The sequence below is a fragment of the Pseudorca crassidens genome, chromosome 16, assembly GCF_039906515.1.
Source record: "Pseudorca crassidens isolate mPseCra1 chromosome 16, mPseCra1.hap1, whole genome shotgun sequence".
NCBI lineage: Eukaryota > Metazoa > Chordata > Mammalia > Artiodactyla > Delphinidae > Pseudorca > Pseudorca crassidens.
Genome location: NC_090311.1, coordinates 40,581,998 through 40,607,700, shown reverse-complemented (window position 1 = coordinate 40,607,700; position 25,703 = coordinate 40,581,998). Strand labels below are relative to the sequence as shown.

General features: G+C 37.8%; 1 long non-coding RNA gene across 4 annotated transcripts in view; it reads left to right on the top strand.

The window, feature by feature from the left end:
• The window catches only part of LOC137209048 (uncharacterized), an 86,556-nt gene that overhangs the window by 13,762 nt on the left and 47,091 nt on the right, over positions 1-25,703 (top strand). Inside the window, exons 2-4 of one of the 4 annotated variants that reach the window (XR_010935878.1) lie at positions 6,751-6,926; positions 19,042-19,210; positions 20,009-21,487. This is a non-coding gene — a long non-coding RNA (uncharacterized lncRNA). Of the gene's footprint in view, positions 1-6,750; positions 6,927-17,584; positions 19,211-20,008; positions 21,488-25,703 lie in introns of all 4 variants that reach the window. The other 3 variants (XR_010935877.1, XR_010935879.1, XR_010935876.1) reach the window with 3 other exon arrangements.

The following is a 25,703-nucleotide window of genomic DNA, read 5'->3' as shown; positions in this document are numbered from 1 at the left end:
AATTGCTAAAATCTTGAGCTGTGATTAATGTTTTCCAGTATACAGGTATAGCTTTATTTATACCTATCATCAGTGCATGATACTATAATTAAGTAGTATAAGTACTTGATTAGCCTTTAAATGTTTACTTGCTTGGGAATAAAGGAAATAAAATTACAAACTTTATCAACATCTGCCAAACTATTGCAGGACTTTTAGTAGCAGCTATCCTAATATTAACTTTCACTGTGATAGATTAAAGATGTCTATACGTACTTTACTATGCCTTTCATTGAGAGGTGGAGTCTAATTCTCTTCCCCTTGAATCCAGGATGCCCTTAGTAACTTGCTTGACACCAATAGAATGTTACATCCTGGGCATCTGAGGCTAGATATCAAGAAGTCTTGCAACCTCCTCAAGCTTCTTGAAATTCTTTCTCTGGGAGCCCTGAGGTGCTATATAAGAAATCTGACTACTTTGAAACCACTGTGCTGGAGAGACAGAGACCACTGGTACACACTCCAGTTGACAGTCCCAGCTTATTCTAACCTTTTATTCATTCCTGTCAAGTCACTAAAATATGGCCAGTCTGGTTACCAGATCAATAACACCAAGTAACCTTACTTGATAGCATATGGAGCAGAAGAATCACCCAACTGAGCCCTGTCCAAATTTCTGACCCCAAATTGTGAGATAAAATAAAAAGGTGGTTGTCTTAAGCTGCTAAAGGAAAACTGTTCCTCTACTCACAACGTTTCTGACACCAAATGTGTGTGTTTCCTTTTTACCACAGCAACCAGTTCTCCAACTCTCTGGACACCAGCTGGATGTCCAACAATTCAGTTCAATTCTGACACTAGCTATCTGGAGTTAATATGGGTCCCACAGGTTAAGGGCACAAGACTAACCCCCACTTTAAATGCCAATGACAAGTTCTGGGCCTCCTGAGCTTCTGACTCACCAGCTTTAAATCAGGGGTTTCCACAATTCCCTCCTCAGATCCAATAATAAAACAGTGGGTAATGATTGTCAAATCCATTTCACCTGGCTTCACTAATCAAGGTCTTTTTAATTGTTGCTACAAAAGACTTTCATATCCTCCAAGTTGCCTGTAGCCTAAACCATAAGATATTTACCTGAGTTGTTGGCCAGAAACTTGGGGTCAGCTGTGCCTAGTTTGAGCTGAGCTGGTTAAGACGGGATAGGACCAGCAACACTTCAACTGGCAATGGGCCAATGTCTGCTTGATGACCTTTTGACATCAGAGGGCTGAAAATTCCACCCTCAGATCATGCTAAGTTCCTTCATTTTTGAGTGCACAGAGGCCTGTAGCTTAGTTATACCTGCACAGAATGATGATTACAGTACCTTTTTCTAATCACCTTTCCCCATGTTCCCCATGCCTCAGTTTTACCCCATAAATACCCTGAGCTCCTTGCCTTCAGGGAGGTGGGTCTGAGTTTTGTTTTCCTGTTTCCTTGCTTGGCTGCCTTGCAAATAAGCCCTCTCTTTGCTGCAAACCTCAGAATCTCAGTGTTTTGGCTTACTGTGCATTGGGCAAAATGAACTTGGTTCGGTGACAATAATTTGCTATAAAGGCTCACAGGACTTAGGGAAACACTTATGTTTACCAGTTTATTATAAAGGATGTTATTAAAGGATATACATGAATAGCCACATGAAGAAGTACACAGGGTGAGGTCTGAAAAGGTACTGAGCGCAGAAGCTTCTGTCCCCTGGAATTGGGGTGTGCCACCTTTCAGGCAGGTGGATGTGTTTACCAACCCAGAAGGTCTCCAAACACCGTAACTTAGGGGTTTTTATGAAGGCATATTTGATTATTAACTAAATCTCTAGGCCCTCACCGTTCCCTGGAAGATGGGGAGTGGGGCTGAAAGTGCCAAGCTTCTAATCAGCATGGTCTTTCTGGTGACCAGTCCTCATCCAGGAGCCCCCAAGATTTGCCTCATTAGAACAAAAAATGTTCCTATTACCCAGGAAATTCCAAGGGATTCAGGATCTCTGTGTAAGACACTTCTATTTCTCCCATTACTCTGGAAATTATATGGGTTTTAAGAGTTCTATGTCAGGACCTCTTATTAGGTCACAGTCACTAAGGTTTGCTGCAAGTACTTTGTTAGCAACAGTAAATAACTGGAACACACATATCTTGTTGTGTTGTCACCTATATTCTTGCAAAATTGATTAAATTTTATGAGAATTAGTATTAAATTCTATTTTAATCATTTTGAGTTAAGGAATTTTTTTTTTTTTTTTTTTTTGGTATCCAGCTTTTCTTTCTAAATGCAGCCCACTTTTTCTTTTGGGAAAACCCACCATTAAGAGAAGTCTTGGTAAAAGTATTTGCCTCCAGCTGTCAAAGGGCTAGGTCTTCCCTCTACCTGCCTTAAGTAGCAAGGAGATAGCACTTAAACCTTCAAATCCTGTAGGACTCTTAAATCTTGAGCTAGTAATACAAAGACATGAAGATAATAGATATATTTCCTAGAACCTAAATATGATATCACCCATTCCTCTCCTAAACATCTTCCAGTCCTTTCAAATTAGATCAAATCTAAACTCCTGGCTTGGTAGAAAGTGCGCCTATATGGTGTGTTCATAGTTTATCTCTTCAACCTCATCTCTCAGTATCTCCTAGGATCCTCATGAACTAATCATTCTGGACTACTGTTGTGGGTTGAATTGCATCCCCCCGCAAAAAAAAAGATATGTTAAAGTCCTAACCCCTAGCACATCAGAACGTGACCTTATTTGGAAATCAGGTCTGTACAGAGGTAATCAAGTTGAAGTGATGTCATTGGGGTGGGATCTAATCCAATATGACTTATGTCTTTATAAAATGGGAAAACTTCGACATAGGGAGACATGCAGAGGGAAGAGTATATGAAGACATAGAGGGAGGATGCCATGTGATGATCGAGTATTGGAGTGATGCCTACAAAATAAACAATGCCTGAGGCTACCAGAAGCTAGGAGAGAGGCTTGAACAGTTCCTTCCCTAGAACTTTAAGAGAAAGCATGGTCCTCTTGGCACCTTAATTTCAGACTTCTAGCCTCAAGACCTGTGAGACAATAATTTTCTGTTGTCTTAATGCACCCAGTTTTTGGTCCTTTGTTATGACAGCCCTAGGAAACCAGTACAACTACCTACTGCTTCACAAGAGTGTCATGCATGTCCTTAAAAGAAGGAAGTAAATATAAAGAAGGTTTATGTTAAACATACCAAGATTTTGGAAGAGGAAATAATCAGGGACTTTTTCATGGGGAAAAAAAGATATTTGAGCTAGGCATAGGATGTGGGTTTCAGCAGGCAAAGATGGGAGGATGGCATTTCTAACAGTAAATACTTCAAGCAAAGGTGCAAAAGCAGGGATATATAGATTATTTTTAAAAGAAAAAGAGGTTGTGTCTTTGCTTTATGTATTAGATATGTACAGTGAATTCTAAGAACATTATTATCAATGGCTCAGTTTAATTTGACTTCTTCTAGAAGAAAGCACATAGAAGAAAGAATTCTGGTAGTTGCTCCTTTATTAGGCCTTCCTCAAAGAAATCTCATAATTGGTTTAGGACTGTTTAGTTCTTCTCTAGGAGTTCCCAGACTTTTGGAATTTACCAAATAGTAAAATATTTTAAATGACAGGGGACATTATAAGGACATCAGCATCTTATTTGGGGACATAAGAACATTTTTAATTACTGTCGTCTTTCATCACCATAAATTCTTTAAAGAGATGAGATTTCAACCACGAAAAAGGAAATATAATTTCAGAGTAAATTATTATCCTTTAAATTGAAAAAAAGATAGCTTTGTGAAAATTTTCTCATATTGTCATTCTTTCTCATTTCCCCCAACCAGAGAAAATAATCTGCTGTTTGAGGGTGGGGAAACACTGCTTTGAAATTAAACATATGAATGGGCTTCCATCCAGCATGGTCACAGTTCCTGCTATTAACTAAATGGGAGGCTGATGGTGCTGGAGATCATGTTTGTTTGTTTTTTTGTTTGTTTTAAACAGGCTTCTTCCTAGGCAGGCCTGAGAAACACCAAACCACAATTGTTCCAAAGAAATTCCTGAGGTCCCATCAAGAAATGGGTTAGTTGTGCTTTTCAAGAGAAATATCATCTGATTCTACACAGGGACTATTGGTATTTTTCAGAAATATGGTTTTTGGTCAAAAAGAACCACGAGAATCTAGAAGGGTTAAAGGTGTCCTTCTGAACTAACCAGAAGAAGATACATCACCTCCCTGAAATGCGACTATCCCAACTCCTCTCTTTTACCTTTCCTGTACCTTACCTTATTTAAAAGATTTTAAATATAGTTTTAAAACAATTAATAAAAGGAAATACAACCGAATAAGGGCACTAAGAGCCAAAGTAGATGAAATAGTTTAAAATCTGCTATAGTTTAAAATAAAAAGATTACTGAGTCAAGTAGGAGCATTTATTATAATAAAAGTTTGCTAATGTTCTGGGTGTGGTTACTTCATGAGAAAAATTCCATAGTAATGGGCTCATAGGCTAAGACTTGATCTGAGAGCTGCCTGCCTTTCTATTACAGCCACAGCCTCAAGCCGGATGTGAACCACATGGTCCAATTCCCTTAAATTGTACAACTCCTCACACATCCCATGCTTTAAATTTCCAAACCGTGCAAACGCTATGCCTCTTGGTCTGCCTTTCCTTTTCCTCTGCTCCAGGCAAACATTATCTACTCTGTTCAGAAGAGTCATTAATCTTACTTACTATACTCCAGATATCATTTTAAGCATTTTAAGTACACCAAATTACCTAATTCTCACTAAAATCCTCTGAGGTAGGCACTATTACTACCAAATCCCCATTTTAAAGATGAGAACATTTATGAACAGAGAGATTCATAACTTTCCCAAGGACACTAAGCTATAAGGGCAGAGTTAGCAGGAAATCTTTTTACAGAGTCCAAGCTCTTAGCCGGTATGCTATGCTCTCCCTTTGTGAAGACTTCATGGTTCCCTCAGAAGTCATCGACCTTTTTAAAAAAAAATGTTTTATTGAAGTATAGTTAATTTACAATGTTGTATTAGTTTCTGGTGTACAGCAAAGTGATTCTCATACATATATTCATATATATATATATATATTCACATGCACATATATTCTTTTTCATTTCTTTTCCATTATGGCTTATTACAGGATATTGAATATAGTTCCCTGTGCTATACAGTAGGACCTCGTTTTTTATCTATTTTATATATAGTAATGTGTATCTGTTAATCCCAAACTCCTAATTTATTCTTCCCCCCTTTCCCTTTGGTAACTATGTTTGTTTTATATGTCTGTGAGTCTGTTTCTGTTTTGTAAATAAATTCATTTGTATCTTATTTTGGATTCCACATATAAATGATGTATGGTATTTGTCTTTCTCTTTCTGACTTATTCACTCGATGTGATAATTTCTCGGTCTATCTGTATTGCTGCAAATGGCGTTATTTCATTCTTTTTATGACTGAGTAGTATTCCATTGTGTATATGTACCAAATCTTCTTTATCCATTCATCTGTTGATGGACATTTAGGTTACTACCATTTCTTGCCTTTTGTAATTAATGCTGCTATGAACATTGGGGTGCATGTACATTTTCAAATTAGAGATTTCTCTGGATATGTGTCCAGGAGTGGAACTGCTGGATCATATGGCAACTTTATTTTTAGTTTTTTAAGAAACCTCCATACTATTCTCCATAGTGGCTGTACCAATTTACATTCCCTCCAACAGTGTAGGAGGGTTCCCTTTTCCCCACACCCTCTCCAGCATTTATTACTTGTAGACTTTTTGATGATGGCCATTGTGACCAGTGTGAGGTGATAGCTCATTGTAGTCTTGATTTGCATTTCTTTAATAATTAATGATGTTCAGCATCTTTCCATGTGCCTATTGGTCATCTGTTATGTCTTCTTTGGAGAAATGTCTATTTAGGTCTTCTGCCTATTTTTTGATTGTGTTGTTTGTTTTTTTTGTTATTGAGTTGTATGAGCTGTTTGTGTATTGTGGAAATTAAGCCCTTGTCAGTTGCATCATTTGCAAATATTTTCTTCTAGTCCGTAGGTGGTCTTTTTGTTTTGTTTATGGTTTCCTTTGCTGTGCAAAAGCTTAATAAGTTTGATTAGGCCTCATTTGTTTATTTTTTCTTTTATTTCTATTACTTGGGAGACTGACCCAAGAAAACCTTTCTATGATTTATAGAATTCATCGATCTTATAAGATTTATCAAAGTATATCTACAAATTATAAATGTCTATATACACTAAATCTTAATCTTAAAGAAAGGAGCTGAGTTTTATATTTCTTCCCAGCTCCAACTCTACTACAAACAGTTTATCAAAATCAACCAGAAAATATATATAAAATGAATTTAATGTAGATAATTTTGCAAAGTTACAATATATTAATCACTTTGTTTTCGACTATGAAATACCATACCCTTTCTCTGCCTCTATAAACAAAAGCCTCCAAAGATTTCTAAGACATTTCTGTTTCCTTTTTAAAAATTTGGCAAGGGACTAGTCTTTCTTTCTCAATTTGAGTACTTTAACTTCTTCCTAAAGAATAGTACGTCTATTTATTATTACTTTTTATGATTTTTAGCTCCTATCTATGCAAGTGGTGCATTGAAAAAGTAAATGAAGCATTGTTTCTATTTATTTGTATTCATTTATTCATTTATTTATTAAACAAATACTTCTTGAATATCTACATTTGCTAGGTATTGCATTAGAGAAAAGAATTCCTGCTCTCTAAGAACTCACGCTGGTAAATACACTAGGAAACCAGTAATTTTAGACCATCTGACAGCTGATCTGCAAGAAGAATATGTACCATATCGTGAGAAAAAAGAACATGGAGGATGATGGGAAATGGTAAAGGCTTCATGGACAACAGGTAATTGTGCATCCTTTATTCTGGAAAATAGTGATTCCCATGGCAGACTAAAATTCCATTGAATGTTGGTCATTTACCAGGGGGTTGTTGGTATGTGATTCCAATTTGGAAAGAATGGTAAGTGCCTTTCTCTGTGCTCCCCAGTTTTTCCCTCTCTGTACATGAGAAATGTTTCAATTAAATAAACTTTGCAGAAGACTGTCTGATAAAGAAAGTGTCTCAGCAGATTGTACAGAGCCAATTCAAAGGCTGTACTTCCTGAAATGCATCCTTCCCACAAACAACACACACCTGGCCTAATAGACATTTGAAATTAGTCAAGATAAGCCCTGGTGTACCCGAGATTCAGTGGTGCCCTATGATTACCAAGATTGAGCTGTCCAGTTTTTTCATTTCTAAAACTCATTGCTCAGTGTTTCCTCCCCACTCTGCACAAAGTCTCCAAATGAACACTTTTAGGAGATTGCAGCATAAGTGACTGGAAAAGTTATCCTGCATTTGTAAATACTGAGGAGACCACACATGAAATGGAGGTACCAAATAATTAGCAAGACAGATTTTTTTATTCAGTCCTTGTTTAATATAATGTTGATTCCATCTTCTGGCTCTCCTGTGTATTGAAATGGGGAAAAAATCCAGAAGGCACTCATTTTGAATGTCATGGAAACTTTTGCGTGAGGGGTGCTTTTTGTAATGCTATTTGATTCTCTTGTAGCCTATACATTCATGATATGATTCTGCAAATGCAGCAGTTGAATAACTCAACTGAGAATTAAAAGTCAACAAAACAATGAATGAAAAACCCCATGCTATGCTCTTTTCAAAAGGCACAAGAAAAATAGAACTATAAAGAATTTAAAAAGCTGGACGTATAGACGTTTGGGGTTTTCCAATCACTTCATATTTTTGTAAAAGCAAATCTTACTGATGGTTAGTTCCTGCCTCATGCTGACAGTTTACAAATAAGAATAGCAAGGTCCCATTTCAGAGCAGACAGTGTGGAGCCCTCCTCAAAAGCATTTTTAAATGAGAGTGACAGAGCTTCACAAGCATTGCTGGCAGTAAAGGATGAATATTAATGCTTTAAGAAAACAATAAACTAGATCTATAGTCTTTTACATCTCCCACCAAACCACTTACTGTAAGAGCAAAGAGGCCTCCTGCAGTTTGACTTTTTGTCTTTTTTTTTTTTAATGATTCAATGGGTTTTATTTATTATTTTTTGGATTTAACAAAATTATGGATTTTTCTTTTTTTATTATTTTTTAAATTGAAATATAGCTGATGTACAATATTATGTTAGTTTCAGGTATACTACATAATGATTTGACATTTGCATACATTATGAAATGATCACCACAGTAAGTCTAGTAAGCATGTCTCCATACAAAGTTATTACACTATTATTGACCATACTCCTTTGGCTATATAGTTCATTCTGGTGACTTATTTTTTGTAAAACTGGAGGTCTGTACCTCTTAATTCCCTTCACCTATTTCACCCCCCAACCCCCTCCCCTCTGGCAAACACTGATTTGTTCTATGTATCTATCAGTCTATTTTAATTTTGTTTTGTTTTGTTTTTTCTCATATAAGTGAGGTCATTCAGTGTTTGCCTTTCTCTGTCTGACTTACTTCACTTAGAATAATACCCTCTAGCTCTATCCATGTTGTTGCAAATGGCAAGCCTTCCCTTTTTTTTTTTTTTTGGTACAGCTGAGTAATATCCCATTGTATGTATATGTCACATCTTCTTCATCCATTCATCTATTGATGAACACTTAGGTTGCTTCCATATCTTGGCTATTGTAAATGATGCTGCATAAACATATGGGTGAATACGTCTTCCCACATTATTGCTTTTGTTTTCTTTGGGTAAATACCTGGAAGTGAAATTGCTAGATCATATGGTAGTTCTATTTCTAACTTTTTGAGGAACCTCTGTACTGTTTTCCATAATTGTTGTACCAATTTAACAATACAACACCACCAACAGTGCACAAGGGTTACCTTTCTTCCACATCCTCACCAACACTTATTTCTTGTCTTTTTGATGATGGCCATTCTGACATGTGTGAAGTGGTATCTCATTGTGGTTTTGATTTACATTTCCCTGATGATTAGTTATGTTGAGCATATTTTCATGTGCCTATTGGCTATCTATATGTCTTTGGAAAAATGTCTATTCAGGTCCTCTGCCTAATTTTTTTTTAGTTGGGTTGCTTGTTTTTTTGATGTTGAGTTGTGTGAGTTCTTTGTATATTTTGGATATTAATGGCTTATTGGATATATCATTTGCAAATATCTTCTCCCATTCAGCAGGCTGTTTTTTTGTTTTTTGATAGTTTCCTTTGCTGTGCAAAAACTTTTTAGTGTGATGTAGTCCCATTTGCTTATTTTTGCTTTTGTTTCCTTTGCCTGAGGAGACAAACCCAAAAAATATTGCTAAGACCGATGTCAAAGAGTGTACTGTCTGTGTTTCCTTCTAGGAGTTTTATGGTTTCATGTCTTACATTTAGGACTTTTTGTCTTCTTGATTTTTATACTCATAAGGGGAAAAAGCATAATAATGTCACAACTCTTGTAGTGAGACTTACCATTCTTTTGACATACCACTCCACTTAGGAGATTATCCACTAGATTCCTCCAATCCAGACGTATAAACATATGTACATTAACATATGTTCAATAGAAAAATTTATTTTTTCAAAATGTTATGGGACCAAGGAATCCCAGATGAGGTAACATGACATGGCTTGAAGACAGATGGATCTATATAACAAACTCTGCCTCAATTTATAGAACAGTTGTTTTTAATTCCTTAAAGAATTAGGTTGCAACCTGAATGATATGAAAGGGCTAATCCACTCATCCAACTACATTACCTTTAATTTGCTTCTTTATATCAGGGAGAATATCTTCAACTAAGATAGAAATGAAAAGATTCCTACGCTCTAGATTTAAAGCTGTTTGTCTTTGGGATATTTTTCTTTCCGTCTGTGTACACTGTTTCATGTTAGCTTAGGGGAGAAGGCCTATAAAATATTTATATCAGACTCTGAATATCGGCTTCCAATTTGGCCAAATTCTGGCCATAGAGATACTTTAAAAAAAAATCCTTTCAAATACCTTGTCAGGTTTAAGCCAGAAAAAAAAACGTATACATTCCTGGTGGTATTGAGTGACCCTGTGGATGAAAGAAATGTTCCCAAAGAGGGTACAAAGGATGCTATCCTCCCAAGATCCAGAGCCACTCCCAAAGATAGCCAAAAGAAAGAACAACAAGACAATTCCTCTGAGAGCTGGCAAAAGTTGGTAAGACCTTAGCTGCAAATGGACAGCAAACTCCATTTCTGTTTGGCCATATTTTGGGGCCCCTACCCTGAAGAATGAGCTGCCTGCACATACTAGAACGGACAACCTGCATGGCCCAGTCAGGGAGAAAGCGGTTCTCAGGACACAAAACAAGACAAACAAGATGGAAATCTTTTCTATCCCTGTCCCGGGGAGAGAAAAGATTGACAAGCAAATTCACAAGAGTCTGGATCTGGAAAGGAAGGGACAGCATGAAATTTTACCCTCCTCTCTCAAACAGGCACTACAGAGATCTGGCACAGCTAACTCTGGTAAGATTTCTCACCCTTTGCTGGCTTTTGCCAATTTTCCCAGGATCCCATCTGCAGGCTCCCCAGTGAGTGGGGTTTAAACTAGAGAATGGAGCCTCTATATCTACCAGAATTTGGCAATGTTTCCCATTAATTTTAATTTTAGTTTTGCCTTGGCTATTTAAAGGAATAACTGGTAGCAGCTTATCAGAGAATCCCTCAGAGTCCTGTCAACCTGGGAAGGGGACCCAGGCATCCTTCCAGGATAGATTTGAGGGTGTTTGAGCTGGTGTGAAAAGATTTAACCAAACCTTTGGGGATAATCTTTTTTCCAATGTCATAGTTGATTGCAAATGAGACACCAATTTCTGGGCCAGTGTTTTGACGACGAACTCCTAGGAGGATGCAAAGAAGAGGCCTAGGTATTTTAGGTTTCTGGCTTTGGAGGTGATGCAGCTGTAAGGCCACTAACTCGCCAGACTTTTGTTTACAGTCTTGTAGTCTTTTCAGTGTAGAAAAGCAATTCAGATAGAAAGTTAGCAGACACTGAATACTCAGGTAAAGAAGGATAAAGGGGAGAAGTAGGAGTCAAGTCACTCTTACATAGTCTTTTGATTTTAGGTACCACTATGTCTTTAATTTTTCATTAGTGTTTTGCAATGAATCTTTCAATGAAACTATTTTGAAGACTTATAGGGGCTTCCACATGACAGTTAAAAGAGGTATCCCGTTCTGTTGATTTGGGAACCCTTGCTTTCAAGTGCACTTCTTAAATGAACAACCTTGTCTAATTGGAACATTCCCCATAATGGCAATTGTAATTTTAGTTTGTTTTAATAAGATTTTGCCATTTTTGTAGATATCCACAGCTTCCATGACCACGGTTCTTAGATATAAAATAGGTAGATGTGCCAGAGGACAGTGTGCTTAATTCTTTGAAACTTAAAGTTTCCATTTCTTTAGCTAAGCATTGGTTCTCTCAAAGCTAAATTAATACATAAGAGGAAGTGTTGCTGGGCTGGGGAGTGTGTGGTGTTTTACAGTGTACCTCACTACATGGAAATTGTTTTTTAGGTTGGCTGGTGACCTAGTGTCAATCTAACCGGTTCTGTTACCACTTCATCATAGCCTAGGAGTCTTAGAGTTAGGTGGTGAGCACTCTAACAGCTTTTAAATATCTGTGCCCACCATTTTTGCGGTTTTGGCTTTGAAGATTTCCATTAGCAATAGATTTATTATAGCTTTCATGAGATTTCTTTACAGCAATGGAAGCCCTGATGGCTTTTAATAGTCATACTGGTGCCTACTTAGATTTAGGTTTGGATTTTTATGATCAAAACAGTCCAAATTTCTTGTCTTAATTTATTTCTCCAAGTCCCCCAGAGGTTTATGCTTTAGACTTGCCCTGAGGCTTTGTGAGACCCCGAATGGCTGCCACCCATTGTGGATATTGGAATTCCTTCTTTTTGAGTCCCTTAATGGCTGCCACCTGCTGCAGACTCCCATATAACTATCCCAGAACCTTTCTGGGACCTCAGAATCTTTCTGGGAATAATATACATGAATAACATATATTTATTTAAAATTTTGTTTTAAAATAAAGTTTGTTTGCATCAGAGAGCTGCACGCAAGGGAGCAGAGCTCAAATCTGAAAGTGACTTACCCACAGCCCACGGTACTGCTGAGAGGAACGGTGAATTCAAAGGGTTCAGTGGGTGCCGCATCCATGTGTCATGGCCCCATAGGCTGCTAGCAGTCAGCTCTGGATCTCATCCTTCATTGCCAAAAACTGTTAAAAAAGAATGATTAAAGAAGACAATTTAGGTGATAAAAGCAAACTTTATTTAATACTTCATGAAGTGGGCACTGTCCATTCTCAAGAGTCCAGAGAACTGCAAATGGGGTGGGGGGCAGAACAAAACACTTTTATAGGATAAAGACCATGAAAAGACAAACAGAAAATATCTGATTGGCTGGCACAACTAGTCAACCTTGTTTGGGGTGAAAAGGCCCAGGAGTGGATTGGCTTTGGGGATTGGCTAACTGGATAAAACCCTGGGTGATCATTAGTCAGATCTATTGCACCTGCCTTCACTAATCAAGGTCATTTTAGCAGCATGCAGCCTAAACAATAAGATGTTTGCCGGAGTTGTTTTCCAGGAACTTGGCGTCAGCTGTGTCTAGTTTGAGTTGAGCTGGTTAAGACTGGATAGGACCACTGACCCTCCAACTGGGCATGTGCTAGCGTGCAGTTGGTGGCCTCCTGATGTCAGAAGGTCAAAAACCCCACCCTCAGATCCTGCTAAAGGCCTCCAGTTTTTAATGTGCAGAGCCCTGTAGCTTAGTTACACCTGTGCAGAATGATTATTATTGCACCTTTTTCTAGTCACCTTTCCCCACACCCCCCATACCCCTGACTGCCCTGCTTCTTTATTCTTTATCCCATAAATACCCCAAGCCCCGTGCTTCCCTGGGAGGTGGGACTCCGAGTCCTGTTCCCCCTTCTCTTTGCCCGGCTGCCTTGTAAATAAACCCTCTCTTTACAGTATAAACCCTCTCTACTGCAAATGTGGCTTGCTGCCCATCAGGCAAAAAGAACCCAGTTAGGTAACAATGATATACTATGTTTCAAGTCAAGTGGAACATTTACAGGAGCATGAAAGTTACATAAGTTTTGGTTTGCCGATGTGGCATTCCAGACAAAAGTGGCTCCATCTTGGACCTCGAAAGTCATTTCAACACTTGTTAAAAGATAAGCTGAGGCATATTAAAAATTTCAGGAGTTCATTTGGGCATTTATTGACTAGAATTAGGCAGCACTAAACAGGAAATGGCTAGGAGTGCTCTGAGTACAAAAAGCCTGCAGAGACACCTATATAGAGAAAGTGTAGAAGCAAAGAAGGGACACTATTTGGTTGGCTAGAGTTTAAAGCCTAGTTGGCTTTTCGTGATTGGTTATCCTTAGAGTTTTGCTTTTGTAACCGCGAGGCATTTACAGGCTTAGAGTCTGGTTTGCTTATGTAGGCAGTCATAGTATTAGAGCCTCCTCAGTCTAACGGTCTCCTTGTTTAATTAGTTTTAAAGGCCTAATGAGAACAAGTACCTGACAATTCTAGGCTCTCAGTAAAGAGCTGCTATTTTTGTTGCTGTTGTTTTGTTAATATTATTGTCATCATCAATAGCAGTAGCATCTTTCTAGAGGATGACTAGTCAAAAGGTAAACTAAGTGTTTTTGATCTACCTGTGCATTAAACAGAGTGAAAAGGGTGGTGATAAAAAGCTTTAGATAAATCCAGTTGCTAACCTGGCTTTGCCACTACTTGTATGACCTTGGGAAAGGGGCTTAATCTCTCACATCTCTTATTTAATATGAGGATAATAGCTATACTTACTTTATAGGATTTTTGTGAGGATTAAAGGAGATTTTAGGTAAAGTTCTTAGTATCATTTCCGGTTTATAATTAAGTACTCAAATAGTGTTAGCAATTATTAACATTATGACTTATTTTATTATTCAGTCTCAATGAAGGACAGTCCTAGCAAAATAATCTTAAATATCTGAACCAAGATAAGAGGGGGAAATTACAAATTTTAAAATGTCATTTGAAATAAATTGCAAAGAAACCAAAGCAATGCAATCTGAATGGTTGGGCAGAAAAAGACACAAACACACTCTAAAAACATTGAGAGGTGAAAGGAACGCCTTAAGATTTCCTTATTTTATTTATTTAGCAAACACTTTATAATATTCACTAAGGGCCAGGCATTTTTGTAAGCACTTCACAATTATGAATTTATATAATCTTAATAATCCTACAGGGAAGGTACTGTTTTTATCCCAATTTTACAGATAAAAAAGGAGAGGCCAAGTAAGTTAGGTACCCAACGTCACACAACTTGCCAGTAACAGAGCCAAGATTTGAAGCCAGATAAATACTCCAGAGTCAGTGCATTTACTCATTTTATTTTCAAAGAAACTTCTCTTTGATACATGTTTAAAATGTGTGCTAGAAAAGAAAACCAGAGCCAAAGCACTGCTAGAATGGGGATTTAGGAAAAAGGGACGTTCAATCTGCGAATCAGTTATTGTCTTTGAGGAAGGTACATCAACTGGAGTTAAAGGTAGGCCAAGGCCCAGTAAAGACAGCTTGAATATTTCCACTACGGGGATAACAAACGTATATAATCCTACTGGTAAAGTATGAAATAAACCTAGGAAATTAATTGGAGATGTGCTTTACCTGAAAGGGGCTTTAAGAATAAGAGGCTGTAACACTATATTTTCTCCACATATGCCATTTTGCTCCAGGAATTCAAGAGTAACAAAGCTGGCACACACTCAAAAATGATGACTAAACCTATCATTCTGGATAAAGAGCATACCCTGCTTCTGTTCTGAGGTGATGACGGAGAAGAGTTTTTCAATTGTTGGTAACAAGAAACTTCTGTTTGCAAAATTCCTGGCCCTTATCTGCCCCCAACATATCAACATCAAATTAAATATATTCCATTTTTTAACTCTCCATCTTTACCACCCTTCAAAATTTGACCTTGAGTATACACTGAAACAAAAATGACAGCAATACAAAATGTAACACTTTCTCCTCTAAATTTTTTTGTAAACTTTCTACAGCCTCATGCAGCTGTCAATTAAAGAAGCATTATTTGAGTCTTCACCAGCATAGACAGATTTTTGGGGGCACAATGATTTATTCACTATCTAAGATTTTAAGATCTGAACCACTGAAATGAACTTTTATCATCTTCCACAAGCTGAACTCCAAGAGTAACTGTCAGTTACAACTTCTGCATATATGGTTTTGTGAGGAGAGCATTCTTCTAAGTAAAAATTCAATGGGCAGGGCTTCCCTGGTGGCACAGTGGTTGAGAGTCCGCCTGCCGATGCAGGGGACACAAGTTCATGTCCCGGTCCGGGAAGATCCCACATGCCACGGAGCGCCTGGGCCCATGAGCCATGGCTGCTGAGCCTGCGCGTCTGGAGCCTGTGCTCCGCAACGGGAGAGGCCACAGCAGTGAGAGGCCCGCGTACCACCAAAAAAAAAAAAAAAATTCAATGGGCAGACTCAAGTGTAAATATGAATATACACGGTAAATCAGGCAGAAAGTGAATTCAACCTTCCTCTGCCATTTTGTTCTAGCTAGGCCCTCAACTGATTGATGTCCATCCACATTGGGAAAGGCAATCTGCTTTACTCAGTCTACTAATTCAAACATTAATCTCTTCCCAGAACATCCTCACAGACACACCTAGAAATACTGTTTAACCAACTTTCTGGAGATCTCAAAGCCCAGTCAAGTTGGCACATAAAATTAACCATCACAGGCTCTTACCAATAGGATGGTCCAGCTATATGGCCTTTAAGGGTTCTTGAAATGCTACCCATGAGGCTGAGGACTCTACATTTGCACAAAGGGTGCAGTGGTATCAGAAAGCCTGGGTTCAAATCCTGCAATTCCCACTTACAAGTTTCAGGAACTTGGGTAAATTATTGAGCCCCTCTAAGCTTCATTTTCCTTATCTGTAAAATGGAGACAAAAGCTTCTTTATGTGGATAATGTGAACATTAAAGATAATGTGTGAATAGGGCTTAGCACTGCGCCTGCTTGTATTAGGTATTCAATACATTCTAGATTGATTAGGGGATAGTTATTGAGGGAATATTTATTACTAAAGTCAAATAAATAGAGAAAGTTTTTTATTGTAGCATCAGAAAGTAGTTCTTCTCCAACACAGGGCAATACAATAAGCACCTACATGGCGTGAAGCACTAGACAGACTGGCATATGGCCTTCTCATTGCTTGCTGGTCATGACAGAAAGAGCACCAAGAAGTGAATCTTTATCTGGAGAGAAGACAGCCTGCAATAAAATCTTAAATAACCCCAATAAATTTACAAACTCTTTGGGCTTTTCTATATCTTTGGTGGTGTCTCTAACCATCTTACATCTGAGGAAAGATTACTTGCAAATCAATGAATGCTGATCCCCAGGCACTGATGATCAAGTGGTAGAATGGCATCACTATCTCCATAATACATGAGTCCTGAGAGATAAACTAAGAGAGCGCTGAGAGTTCAAGGGCACTGCCACTATCTCAGAGGCAAAACTAAAGACAGGGTCCCAAGAGATAAGCTGAGAGGGTGCTGAGGGCCCCATGTCCTGTCAGTATTTCTCAGAAGTGAGGCTGGAAATGAAACATAAGACTGTACACTGCTTTCTGCTAGTACGTGCTACATAAATGTTTTCTCTAACCTTGAATACCATTTGACCCTGTTGTTAGCAGCTATTAGTGAAGACACTCATCTTAACCACATTTCCCTTGTCATCATATTTGTTCATTTACCAAGAAATGATGTGATGTTACTATTTTGGGCTCTTCGCATCAACCGTATTAGCACTGGATGTCACTGTTGTTCCATGCAGATGTAACACAAGTGTGCTTCTTTCTCAGCGAATTTCAGAAATGGCCCAGAGCCTTCCGGAAAAGCTCATCATGTACTTTGGCAGAACCACACAATACTCCCCAACCAGCCTGGCACTGGTGTTGCTATTTTCAGATTCTAAATCGAACCTATTCCAAGAGCAAGAGTCCAGGGAAAGAGCCAAGAGGCCTCTGAGGCGCAGAATTTATACAGATTCATCAAATTACTAGAATTACTACAAAGGCCTATTTGCAAGCAAGAAGTTCTGCACTTGCTACAAATTTCATAAACACAAGAACAACAAGAACAACTTAATGCTCTAAATATATATCTGAATCAAAATGAATTACATCATCATCCCATGAAAGAGTTCCAGAAGCATTTCTTTGGTAAATAAGATACAAATATTAACTCTTGCTTCTTCTGCCAGTCACTCCATAACCAAGTAACAGCCAGTAATCAAGGCTATTAAAGCTCTCAGTCTGACCTTCTAAACTGCTCTTGGACAAAAGCAAGCACAGCAGGCATGCATTTTAGGGCAATTACAGGCATAACTCAAGTATTTACAGGACACAGGATTGTAATAGAACAATCTTTTTGGTATTTCCGAGGTAACAGTTAAATCCTGCAACAGTGGTGGCCCATCAGTGGTGGGAAAAGACCAATTGCTCCTGAGGGTGGAAAATAATTTTGCAGTTCAAGTTAGTGAGGTACGGCATTTCTTCTTCCACTATATTCAAAGTGTGCTGCAGCATTTTTTTCTTCTTCATCATGATTTCCTCATGACAATGTTGTGGTTACTTTAGCAGGTGGTGGAAAACTGATAAGTGTAATTGCTGTAATCACAGGATGTATAGGATGTAAATATTTGTAGGGCAATTAAAAATGATTTGCCTCTTTAGCTTCTTAAAATAAAAGGCACATCTGAACAGCAAACAAGTGGGGATTTTTTTTTTAAAGTAGAAAAGATGTTAAGGGGCAAGAATATGAAATGATTTATTGAAACTTCATCTTGTGGTTTGGTTAGATGTGGATGTAGCGGCAAAAAAGCAAAATATTGTGGATCAGGAGAAATGTGCCATCAAATAACTAAAAATAAATTTCAAGAGAACATCCTGGGGGATATAAATGATCTCAGTGTGTGGCACTGTCAATTATCTTCTCCAGCAGGAACACTGGGGGGCAGGGGATGTCCAACTGCCAAGCTGTTATTGTAACAAGCCAAAGGGTTAGCCTTATTCATTAGATACCTGTGGGATGGTAGCCTAAATAACCATGCCATCTAACCACCATCCCCAAATGGTGGTTTTCCTGAGAATAGCTTTTCTTTTTCACTCTTATCTGATTCATATGTAAAGATTTCCTACTCTACATTCAAAGTAACATTTTGATTCTATTTGACTCATGTGCTGAATTTCTAACATATTCTAATCTTTACTAACAACAGAGTTAGTTAGCTAGCGAAAAGACTCCATTCTACGCTGTGTAGAAAGTGTAGGGTTTGCATAGTAAGTAGGAAAAGGGAGGATTGAACAGCACTTGGATGCTCCTACAGGACAGGTTAAAATTCACACACTACAGCTTGGATACGCAAAAATCATACTTTATGTTCTATGATTGACCTCATCTTGCCCTTGATCCTCTATTTCTCTCATTAAAAAAAAAAAAAAAAAATACCCTGGGGCTTCCCTGGTGGCGCAGTGGTTGAGAATCCGCCTGCCAATGCAGGGGACACGGGTTCGGGCCCTGGTCTGGGAGAATCCCACATGCCGCGGAGCAACTAGGCCCGTGAGCCACAACTACTGAGCCTGCGCGTCTGGAGCCTGTGCTCCGCAACAAGAGAGGCCCGCACACCGCGATGAAGAGTGGCCCCTGCAACTAGAGAAAGCCCTCGCACAGAAACAAAGACCCAACACAGCCTAAATAAATAAATAAACATTTTTTAAAAATACCCTAAACAAAATGATGAATGGTAACTTTGTCTCTTGTGGTTTAAAAGTTTCTCAGGTTAATCTTTTAAAGGTAAATAATCATTTTGGATTTCTTACCTCTTTCATGTTCTTCGGAGAGCATCTGAGGACACGTAGTCTCATGAGGACAAGGGAAAGGGAACTTTGATCCACACGTCATCCTCTGCTAGCCCTGCTGACTGACTGGGAAATAACAGACGATCTCGGCATTGGTCTCTGTCCTTGCTGCATTCACTGCTGAAGTACCTGCAGACCACGGTCCTCAAGGTCTGTGCCCTCTGGATAGGCAGAGGGACTGGTCCCATGAAGCTTAACAAACTCTTTGTCTTGTGCTAGTTGGGCGCTGAACTTCGACGTTTTTTTCTGGCAGCGTTGATTCTCTGAGACTTAGCGGCATTTCTGTCAGCTGCAAAGCCCACTGGGGTCCTCGGGAAAAATAAGACGGAATCTAGGTGATAAGATAAGGTCTAACCTCTTCTTTTTAGCTGCGTCTAGTTTCACTTGTCTGTGAAACTAGACTGTGTGCAGCGGCGTGCGCGTAGAAGCCTTGAACCTAACACGTCAGGTTAGAGTGCCGGTCACAGAACTGCTGCACCCCACTTTGGCGAGTGGAGAAGCGCCACGCACGGCACCGCACGGCACCGCAAGATGGCGGCGGCGGGCCGTGCGCAGAGATGCTGCACGAGCACCGTGAGCCACACACCTGTGCCTCGTTGGCAAAGGACGCTGCCCCTCCGGCTGACAAGAACCCTATAAAGCAGCCCAGCCAGGGGCGCATCGGGGAGAGGCTGCACTCTAGAAAGTAAGCTCCCGCCTCTCCATTCTTTGATCAAAGAATAAAACTTTCCTTTGCTTCTGAGCCTAACTCAGTCTTGTTCTTTTGGCACAAAACACACTGGGCAGGAGGACCCTTGTTGGGGCCCGACTCAAAAGGGTCAGTAACGTTTCCTTGGGGCTGTTGACTTTGCAGTGGTATCTTTACCCTGAACCATGGTGACCCTTTGGTTGTTATGCTTATTTAGTTATGCTTTTAATTCTCAGACACCTACTTCTTCCTTCTCACAGAAATGCTGGATCAGGACCTGTTTCATATCACACGTAGCCTATAGAGAGGCTTGCTGCTCCGAGGCTGCACATCTAGACCCTCCACCTGCCTGTACAGACCCAGCTTTCTAGCACCACGTTGCACGAAGCAGAGAGAAGCAGAGAAGCTTGGATCTTTTTTGATTTCCCCTCACTCAGTCTGGAATCCAGATCAGCGTTTCTATCATACTGCCTTTTTCCCTCCCCATTCCCCACCCAAGGATCCTTGGGCAGCAAGCTCATCCTCACCTAAATTGCCTGGTTTTCACTGCCCCTCATTTACTAATCTTGGAGGTGGAAGTGCTTTCTATTTCCATTTTCTCTCCTAAAGGAAGCACCCTCTATTATATATTTCTTCATAGAATTGGAGGGCAAAGCTCTATGCCTTGAATCCCAAGTTTCATCCTTGATACAAAAAGGAAGATTTAGGATATAGAAATCTTTTTTTTTTTTCACAAAAACCTAACTTGGTCGATATTGCCTTGCTCTTAACCAAAAACAAAATAAAGTCCTTAAAATCAAACCAAAAAAACCCATTTGAACTTGAAATTCCAAATTGAACATTGACTTTATTCTCTATTGTACCCACTGATGCAATGAAAGCAACTGATTGTCTGGATTGAGAGTTATGAGGCAACAAAACTTGGGGGACAGTTTTTAAAAATTAGTTTAGTGTCTTAAAAAATATTATTTCAATTACACTTCTTATTCAAAAATCCTCAGTACTTGCCAGTGCTTTTTGAATCTGTACAGAGCTATTTGGCACTAAAGGCATACACAAGTCCCAGGCTTCTCTCTCACTTCTGTGCAAGAGAGGAAGAGACTTAATGATTCTAAGCTGAGACTCACAGCTAATTAAGCGAAATTGCCAAGAGGCAGATTTTACCAATCTAGTCAAATCCCCTATATTGTCAGAGTTAGGTTCTGAAATTAGCAAATACTGCGTTCATAAAAATTGTCTTTGGAAATTCCTTAAGTTGCCTGTAAAGCATATCTCACTCTAAGAAAAAGTAAAAACAAATAAAAAACGACCTTTCAGTTAGCCCAGTAACCAATTTTTACTCCTCAAATAGGGGTATATTGTATAAAAAAGATATACCCTCAAACTTTGCTATCATATTCAGTAACACATTATAAAAATGGTACTAATGGATCAATAAAGTTATTTCTTTTTCTTTTTACCAGGGAATGTAGCGTTCAAGTGGCAAAGGTTAGATGTACTTATGATGTAATGCAACAATATGCAGGAAAATGTTCTAAGAAATATTTGATGAAACAGGATGCAAGTATGTTGAAAGTGATTAGATAAGTACAATGAAGATGATGATACTAATAACAGTATTTTCATGTCTCTGTGTCAGGCACATTATCTCATTTCATCCTCAAAACAACACCATGAGGTAGACAACTACTATTATCCCTGTGTGAAGAAAAGAAAACTGAGACACACTATTCAGAGAGGTAGGTGTCTTACAGCATTAAGTAATCAGCCTAAAGAACAGGCAAAATAGATACATTTAACATACTGGTAACCTTAGAATTCTGCATTTTCTGATTTTAAAAAAATCAGAAAATGGAGTGATTACCCTAAATAGCATAATATAAACATGAATATTTACATGAAAGCCACTGCAAAGTTATTTCTTATTTCTGCTAGGCCTATGGAAAAGAAAGAGAGACACTAATTATAGGATAAATTTGCTGTTACTAAAGAGCTATAATATTATCTTGCCTGGAATTCTAATATAAAATAATGCATAAAATGCCTGAGTGCATTCAAAATTGAATAGATGTATTTTCTAGTTGGTGGTTTTCTATTGTTTCCACATGTACACACCAATTAAAACAATTTCAAACTTAATTTGTTATAACATTTCAGTTTTGCAGATCATGTTTTTAACTTTAAACTTTGTCCTTCTCTGCATGGTAATCTTCAAAAACACTTTCTAAATCAGTCCTTGCCTGATAAATATGTCCATTTGGTTTAGCTTTTTGACTCATGTTCCATAGTAATTCTGATTTTTTTCTGAGCCACAAATTGGAAGCAAGGGAAGCATGAACCCACAGGGTTTTCTTTCCTCTTTGTAAGTTTATACAAAGGTGAGGAGACATGTCTTTCATTAAGTAGATAGTAACTTCTTAAAGTTTTCAGAACCAGATGGACTAAATGATAACCTCTCTGCTGATTAGAATGTCTGATTCCTTCTAAGAGACCTTAGAGGAAGCCAATTAGCATCAGCAGATGTGTGTGCAATGGAGAAAGGGAAGGAAAAGAGGGCAGTAGTGGTTTTTTTAGGGACTTGGACAGAAAAAAGATAAGAACTCTAGAGAAGGGGGATGTGGGGATTAAGGTTTCATGTAGAAGATCATAAGGAAACAGTGTAGAGGGTGCAGAGGGGAAGGACAGGGAAGGGCAGTCACAGATCTGAGGGGAATTAATGTGGATACTGTATGCCCAAGTGATTGTCAAAGAAATTATGCTTAATGGGTGTGATAAACCAGGAAAATATTCTGTTAAGAGGGGAATATATACCACATTGTCTTTCATTCTGAGATTGTACTCTGGAATCAAACATTGTAAAGATGTTAGATCAAAATGAGACTCCAAAATTCTTAAGAGCTCAGTCCAACTCCCCAAGTTATTCTGAATATAGCTTAGATGAGCGCTGCTCAGTAGAAGTATACTGAGAGCCATGTAGGTAATTTAAATTTTTATATTTTATTTCTTTGTAAATTTAAAAGTCCTTTTAGACATATTGTAACTATGATATTAATTGAGAAGTATCTCATATAGTATCTCTAAACCTAAGCAAAAGATTTTGATTTTTCAAATTTTTTTATCAATTGATCTTTAATATTTTCAGAAAGTTTGTGTTCTACTGGTAATTGTTTGATGATTTAATTGAAATTTTTAACTTTTTGTAAAATACCTTTTCAGTCTTTTTTTCATAATTATCTAACAAAATTACCATCACTGAAATGATGATTTTTTTTTTTTACCATCGATCTAAAACTGATTTTTGTGTGTGTGCAAGAATCCAAGCTATTTTATAGCTTGTCAAGGTTAAAAGCTTAGATCCTGTTAAAAAATCATTTAAAATTTGTTCATTCAATTATCAAATTTACTATGCATTTGCTAAAAATATCTTTTAATATTGTCCATTTTATTGTTAAAAAAATTTTACATAGCAAGCAAGCAGCTTTTTTGTTTTCATCTGTCCAATGTAATATAATTGCCTGTCATTATTAAATTTTGACATACATTCTTCTAGCTTCTTTCTTTACTCTTCCCATCAAAATACTACTTTCTTTTTAAACTGGCTCTGCATCAAATGTACGCATTTAGTTTAAATCTGAAAATTTGCCCATACTTAATGCAAAAAATAATTTAAGTACATTATTATTAAAATCATATTTCAATTTAATTATCAATTACATCTTACATAGGTAGCACTGTAACTCACATTGCCTGAATAAAAAATTCATGTAAGTACATTACAAAAATCATCTGAATTGAATCAATCCACTGACATTGATTTGATTGATGATATATTTGTAGTACTAGAAAGGATATGCTATCATACTCACTATAATATAGCAATATCTTATGCAATACTACTATTAAAGTGAAACAGTATTTTCCTACAGAAAAATATTTTACACTACTCCAGGTTTCACTTTTTTTTATTTTTTTAAATTTTATTGGAGTTTACTTGCTTTACAATGTTGTGTTAGTTCCTGCTGTACAGCAAAGTGAATCAGCTGTACATATATATATATATCCCCTCCTTTTTGGATTTCCTTCCCATTTAGGTCACCTTAGAGCAATGAATAGAGTTCCCTGTGCTATACAGTAGGTGCTCATTAGTTATCTATTTTATACATATACACTACTCCAGGTTTTAAATGGAAATGGAAATTAACTAAAATAAAATTAAATAAAAAATTCAGTGTCTCAGTCTTGCCAGTTCCTCATTCACATTTTCAAGTTCTTAATATCTGCTGATGACTATGGCTCTTGTATTGAGTAGCATAGGCCTAAAAACAATAAAATGCATATTGTTATCTTTGTATGTGTGGTGATGGAGAGGGACATAATTCTTAGTCCTCTCCTCACTTGATACTGACTGCCTGCAAAAATGTGGAGATGTTATTTTGATGGCAACAGCTTCTAGAACAGTGATTCATCACATTTGCACATTTCAAGATCACTCTGTGCTAAAAGTTCCAACACTTGGGTGTGGCTCTCTCTCTTGGACTTTGCTACTACATTGTCTGCTGTTTTCCTGCCTCCACAGGAAAAAGTGACCCCAGAGCTGGCCCTTTAATGCAGGCCAGCTATCCGGAGCTCTCATCTGCTCCTACAGGCCAGGAAGAATTTAGACTTTTAAATAAACCCTTTTATTTCATTTTGGAAATCAGTTGGTGGTAAGGGAACTAAAAAAGACAGAAGCTCCACTGAGTTCTTGATCCCAAATCATTTGTTAATGTCCAGTCTTCCAGCAAGTTCCAAATTGGGGGTAATTATCAGGTACTTAATCCGTAACAAAGGGGTGGGACTTGTCTATCATTTGTGTTTCCCTCTTGTGAGTATTTCTCAGGAACTTCATGGGGTCAGAGTGGTTATGGGGCTCAGTAATTCTAGATTCCCTAGCTAAATATCACTTGATTATAGTCCAATGCCACAATTATTTCTAATAATTACCATTTTACTTTCATCTTGAGTTGCATTATCATCTTTTTGATAATGACCCTGGGGTAGAAGGATGGAGTCTTTTTATCAACTTATATATTTATATATACACATGCATGATACTGGGAACAGGATTATTTCCTTATCAAGATAATATTAGTAATTTCAGAAACAAATTTTGAGGTTCACAGAAAGAATTAAAATGTTCATAGATAATATTCCACACTTGTCTTAAGCCAAAGTAAGAGAGGTCCCTTTAAGAGTCATAGATGACTTATAAACATCTCATACATTTGAATGAGGTTATACAGTTTCTCTAGTTTATAACCACCCCAAGCCCTATTATTTAACCCTCTTGCTCCTGACAATAATTAAGTTGTCCTGAGCCATGACTGCCACCTAGTGGTAATTTAAGGAATAGTTTGATCTAAAATAGATTCTCTCCTGTATCTTTTCTTTTATACATTCCACTTTCTTCTGTTTTTCCATATCTGGCTTCAGTTAATTTCTTCTATGAAAATTTTTACTATATAAACTGAAGGAAATATGATGTCATGGCTATAAGTATAGCTCTAGAGCTAGACTTTCTAGGTTTACTTCTCTTCTTCCCTCCTTACCAACTCTGTGACCTTGGACAAGTTGCTTAGATTTTTGTCCTTCAATTGTGTCATTTGTAAAATGGACTAATAATAACACCTATCTAATAAAGTTATTTTGAAGAATTAATTATATAATTCATGTAAAAGGCTAGCATTAGTAGCTGGCATGCAGAAAATGCTAAATAAATAGCAAGTGGTATATGCACATATCTTTTTTAGTCACCTTCTTGCTTCCCTTTCTCTTCCAATTTTGACATTTTTCCATCTCTCTCAAATCAACCTAAATTATGTCTGATAAATATATTATCATAAATGATTAGAGATGTGACTGTATCATAGGAAAGGAGATTAATTTATTTTGGCATGAATTACAGGTGACTAACAC